Source organism: Suricata suricatta, chromosome 9 (genome assembly GCF_006229205.1).
Source record: "Suricata suricatta isolate VVHF042 chromosome 9, meerkat_22Aug2017_6uvM2_HiC, whole genome shotgun sequence".
Taxonomy (NCBI): domain Eukaryota; kingdom Metazoa; phylum Chordata; class Mammalia; order Carnivora; family Herpestidae; genus Suricata; species Suricata suricatta.
Genome location: NC_043708.1, coordinates 68,293,080 through 68,299,198, shown reverse-complemented (window position 1 = coordinate 68,299,198; position 6,119 = coordinate 68,293,080). Strand labels below are relative to the sequence as shown.

General features: G+C 38.3%; 1 long non-coding RNA gene across 1 annotated transcript; it reads left to right on the top strand.

The window, feature by feature from the left end:
- The first annotated feature begins 795 nt into the window (after positions 1 to 795).
- Positions 796 to 3,354, top strand: LOC115302134. Its single transcript, XR_003913428.1, has 3 exons — positions 796 to 883; positions 1,593 to 1,714; positions 3,063 to 3,354. It is a non-coding gene; the product is annotated as an uncharacterized LOC115302134 (long non-coding RNA).
- Positions 3,355 to 6,119: the final 2,765 nt, after the last annotated feature.

Below are 6,119 nucleotides of genomic sequence, written 5' to 3'. Positions count from 1 at the left end.
TCATTTCAGACTCTCTTTCCCTCCTTGAGATTCTCCCCAGTCACCCTAGTTGGAGTTTTGGACACTCCTGAGTCATGGCCACACATTTAGGAAATTTCTGAGTCTCTTCCTATTGATGGCTGATCATTACCGTGACATGGGGGTTTTGCTACCTTTAGCTTTCAGTGTGGGCAGCCATGTTTTAAAGGTTTTGAAGAAACTCATGGTTTTCCCCACGAATGGACAACCGTATTGCCATGCTATACTCATATGTTCTTATTAAAAGGTAATGGCCCCTTTAAAAAAGAACAGTCTGTATTCAGAGCAGGTTAATCCTGCTATGTTCTGGAAACCTGGCAGAATCATTAATAAGAGAACCAGTTATGTGTAGATTTAAATTAATCAGCAAGCATCCAGCAGCTAGAAACCTAAGGGGAGGGGAGAATCTTTCTCCTTGAAAAGAGAAAATATACTCCCCTCTCATTGGGAAAACATATACACACAGACACAGAAGACTCAAGCGCGCACGCGCACAGGCACACACATACACGCAGAGTCATGGAGAAATAGACATATGGTGTGGCCGTAATCTTTTCTCTCTTGTGGTTTCTGTCAAGCTGTGTAAGAAAAGTTTAAATCTCTGAAAGAGGAGCTGTCCCCCTAGGAGAATGTTTTTAGAATCTGGAGGATGGAGAGACAGACGTGGATTATATCCACCATTGTGAAGAGAGCTGTTGGGGCTTCTCGGAGAGCACAGGGAGCTGCGTTCAAGGTTCCGAATCAGATAAGGTGAGAGCGGAGTTACAGAGAAGAGAGGGAATGAGGCTGCAGGGAAGGGGGCGCTTTGCCATCAGCAGTACTACCGGCCAGGCCCTTGCCCGAGTGCCGCTTGATCACCACTAAGGTTAATTCTAACTCAGTGTTGTTTCCTCTCTTTAGTTGAGGCTAACAGAAACCAGGAGCAATAAAAACTGTGGGAGTCTGACACTTGAGAAAGTTCCTTAGGGCCTTAGGCATTTGAATATGTTCTATACATGACAAAAAGGATTCAGGATAGATTAGCAAGTTGTTTATTTTGAACTAAGCCATAATTGATTGAGGTTTGCTGAGACACCACCAATTTACCTTTCTGCATTGTTACATACTATTTAACCCTGGTACTCCTTAATATTAATATTTCATTGTTACTATTAATTACTCCTACTTTTATTTTAAAGGCTTAAGTTAGTTGAAAAGCATACAATAGCCTCTTTGGCTTTAGTTATTTGATATTTATGGACAAATTATCTACATGAATCATGAGGACATTATACAGTGGATAAAGCTGAGCCAGGAACCAGAAGACCCCCATTCTAACCTCACCTCTGCTGCTTACAAGAAAGGTCACTTGGGACAGGTCTTTTTACCTCTTTGAGACTCAGTTTCTCATGTATAACCCTAGGGTAAGGAAAAAAATCTACCCATCTTGGACCACAGATTTATTGTGATAGTTAAATGAAATACAATCAAATCAACTTAGGAGTGCTTGGGAGATTGGAAATTAGAAATTACTGTAAAAGTGCAGTTTTTTGTATTTTTAAAAACTATGTTGTTTTTTTTAAATGGAGTCACAGATCCATTATCGTGTCTGTGGTCTTGAAGCTTGACTTCCAAGGACCTTAGTTCGTTCATCTATTAAATGAGAGGGCGTATCGGCCATTCAGTGAACTCCAGTTGAGAGGCAGGAGCAGCACAGGTGAGAGGCTCATGCCATGGGCTATCCTGGGGGAAGACACGGGTCCCTTGGTTCACCAGGGTAGCTCTACCTTTATCTGATTGAATTAGTCTTCTGAATAAACTGTTCTTTATTGAAAAGGTTCTACAGCTAAATGGAAAAAATAAGTTTGCAACCCTTCGGATCAGGTTGTTTCTAATGTCCTTGCAAACGTCCACAATTGTATTGCTGTGATCATTTTTGCTGTTGTTAAAGCTACAGGAGAGGCGCCGTGCCCACTGGTGGCTGGGCTCTTAAAGGGCAGGCCTAGAACTCTAAGAAAATGTCAGCTCATGAAAAGCTGAGTAGCTTTGCAAATCCAGATGAAGGCAGTGGTGGTAAACAAACCACGCCTTTCTTTCAGTGGAGCCAAAGGCCTCACTCTGTGGGCCAGTACTTGAGTAGGAAGGTGTGTAAGAATCAGAATGGCCTGGTTGCCAAGAGACTACTGATGACATCATTACCTGACTGGAAACCATGTTTCACTCAGGAGCTTCTTTCCTAAAGTGGCATCTACACTCATTTTCTAAGGGGCATTCCTCTCCTTGCTTCTACAGGATGCCAATCTCTCAGTGTTCCACCTTTTAAGTCAATAAGACCTCTTTTCACAGTTTTGTGAAAGATACTGACTTATGTTTGTACGTCTTATACAATTGAGAATATCCACAGTGTGGATAAAAGACTCCACAAATAAATAACAAGCCTTTGGATAAAGCCTGGTGGTATGAGTAAACAGAAACATGACAAGAGGGATATTTATATCAGGTCTTATGTAATGTGTGTAATTAATGTCACACATTCTTCCCTAAAAGCTGGGCTAATATAAAGGCCTTAGGTTTTTAGGGCCAAACAAAGAAAAGCTCACCCGATCTCTCTCTCTCTCTCTCATCCATCTATCTATCTATCTATCTATCTATCTATCTATCTATCTATCTTTTATCTATATATCTTTGGATTAATTGGTTAAGTGATCCATAGATAGGTACAGCTTGGATTAAAATATTAACAAATTGGAGTTGAAATCAATCTGTTGATTGATAAGGTAAAACAATGTAAGTTTAAAAAATAAAATTGAACATATTTTTATTAATTTTAGCCATATCTCCCCAAACTGTCACTGCCATGTCAGGTAGCATTAACCCTTTTATTATAAATTAGTTAACAGACTGACAAGGAATTTGCTATTAGGGCACCTCACTGAATTAAATGATTTAGTACTGATTTAAAAGAGTCTTCAGAGTCTTCCAAAATACTCCAAGAAATTTCCAGCTTACTCTCTTTTGAAAGGAATTCATGCACGTGTGACATACCGTGTGATCTTTTCCTGCAGATTATACCTCTTTATCATCCGCACTGCTGCTGGCCCTCTCATTCCACAGTCTCCTCAAGCTGTGGTTCACAAAAATGACAAATTTGATGTTGATACTATTGGAAAATGGCTCAGATATTTTGTTAATCTACATCACAATGTACATAAAAACTATAAATATCTTAAAATATATTCGATATTTTCTTTAACATTATGCAGAACCATGTAACCTTGTACTAAACTGAAGATCTTTAATACAGTTTTTGTACAAAAGGATGTTAAACACATGGATTAAAATTATGGCAAAACAGGAGTTGAAGTTTTCTTGTTTATTAATATTACGTTCTTATCTCTCCCCTCCAGTCCAACACAGCCCATAAGGCTGACTTGGTTGTTATTCTAAATTGCTTCTTAGTGGCTCTTGCTCTAAGACTTGCAATATCTATTAAAAATCTTAATGAGGGGGATTACAAACCTTCTTGGCAAAGATAAACAGCATAAATGTTTCGATTAAAATGGATAAACTGAAATGGGATTTGAAGCTGGGATAACAGCAGCCAGCAGGACAGAGATTTATTTCCTCTTGAAGACAAACTTCTACCATTTCAACATGGAGTCTGGAAGTCTGGCCCTAACCTCTTAGAGAAAGTGGGCCCATCTCACTGCATGGAGGAGGAGATTGGTGTATCTATCCCTTTAAGTAAAACATGTCCTGTGTCTTCTGAGTGTGGGGACATTTTGCATTCACAATTTGTTGCTTCTTATGTTGCTCTGAAGTTTTGAGATTTAATGCACTATATTATTTCTGGTACTTGGAGAGCATATAAAGAAAGGTAATTAATGCTTAGTCATTTTTTATTTTCCTGTTGATTTTAAGAAATGATTTTGAGCTACAAAGCATGAAAAACAAGGTAGACACAATGAAAGATCTCCTGAATGGAACCAAAGTTTGGCTTCTGTGTGTGTACAAACACATACACTAACATCATATACATATATAAATATTTTGATAAAATAGAATTACATTTCATGCTGTTTTATAATTGATTTTATTATTATGGAATCTTCATGTAACAGTAAACAGAGTACTATGTTTCCCTGTTATATAGCAGGTACTCAAAGCTTTTTAAGCAAGTTTTTAATGGCTGTAGAAGACAAGATATATATTCAGCGGGCTGCATGGTTTAGGCCTCATTAATCTTTAAAAGCAAGAATGGGGGATAGAATATGTGACCTTTGATATTCTAGAAAGCAGGTTTCTAAAATCTAATATACATATTATATATATAATGTATATTCCTTCCACATCTTTATATGTATGATATTTATCATCTATATATATCAGATATATATTTCTTAAGATATGATACATATGCCATATATATCTTACTGTGTGTGTGCGTGTGTGTGTATCTTAAGATCCTTTTTCATCTTTGAAGCATCAGTCAACATTCTTTCATACTGATAACTATTTAGAATATACTTTCTTCTACAAATCTCATACTTAGAGAGTTGGAGGCACATCTGAAGATCCAAGATAGGCTTCCAGTGGCATTTGTGGCAATTAATCAGTAGCTCAAGTTGCCTGTATACAGCCATTCAATCTGAGTACTTATTAAGTATTGAAGGAGATCTAGAAGTGACACAACATGACTGAGGCTCTTGGTTGACCCATTTGTGAGATCAGGGTGCCTCGTTCTTTGGGGCTTAGTTCAGGTCACATGCATTGATCCCATTGATTCTATTTCTTCTTCCTGGACTTCAGCCCAACAGTTTGTGCTCACATGTCTCCTCTCAATGACTTTATGGTTTGGCTCTTGCCTCATCAACCTCATGCAACCTATGCTTCAAACTCACAGATCTGTACCTAGTCTTCTAAAACACAATGCTTTCTCTAAGCATTTTTGCCCCTTCTCTTAAATCACATTCTTAGCTTCTCTTTTTGGTAAACTCTCACTTATGTTTCAAAGATTAGCTCAAATGTCATCTCGTTTGGAAGGCTTTCTCAGGACCTCCTTAGGTTAAAAAATCATTCTCTTCTAGGTGCTTCTATATCACCAGTATATGCCTCTATTTTTTTTTAACACTTACCAAAGCACTATGATTATTATTTGTTCATGTGTGCTTCCCTAGGTGTAATTTATCTGTAGCACCAAGCACTGTTCCTGATACGTAGGAAACACTCAATATAACTGGTGTATGACGAGGCTTCCATGAAGAACCCCTGCTCTTGAGATGGCATCAGCTTTAAGGACAAATTCTACCATCATGAAATTCTTCAGAAAGTAAATCTAACTTCAGAGAGCATTAGCAGTAATAAAATTTTATTAAAGATTTTGAGGGAGAAAGAGAACTAGGACTTTACATCAAACACCAAGTCACTAATAACTTGATTCAAAATCTTTAGCTAATTACTTCCTGTTCCTTTTTGTCAGACTTGTCTTCTATGCCCTGCAAGCAGAGGGGACACATCGGACTCTTCCTCTGGGTATAAATGGTGTTGGCGGCTGGTGGATAGAAGTTGCATCTACAGGGGCACAGATTTTAAGAGCTTACCCTGTTTATAAGTGGCCACATGCATAACAGGATGTGTCATGACACTCACGTGCTTTCCTTTTTCTCTAGCGCAGGGTGTCCAGTTTTTCTTGAGTAATCTCAACTCATTCTTCAACTTCTCCATGAATCTTATCTAACAATTGCCAGTGCGCACACTCTTTCTCTGTACACTTATGTATAATGGAGTGCTAGTTGGAGAAACAACTCTAGAGAAAAAGAGAAAAGCCTGAATGCCACATCAGCAAGACAGTAAGAGTGCTTTGTGCTACAAACTAGAAAGAAAACGTGCAGGAAAGGGAAGCGCAAATACTGGCATGGTCTGCTTCACAGTCCTGCTGGCTGTGAGCTTCTCAAAGATGAACAGTACCTGATGTATTTTTGCCTGGTAGGCAATAACTGCTTAATAAGTATGTGTTGAAATGAATTACCATCTATCCCAAGCAGAATGTAAACTTTTGCAGGGATCACAGCTTTCATGACTCTAAATTCTCAGCTCTTGCTATATATAAGTTCATTTTTCAA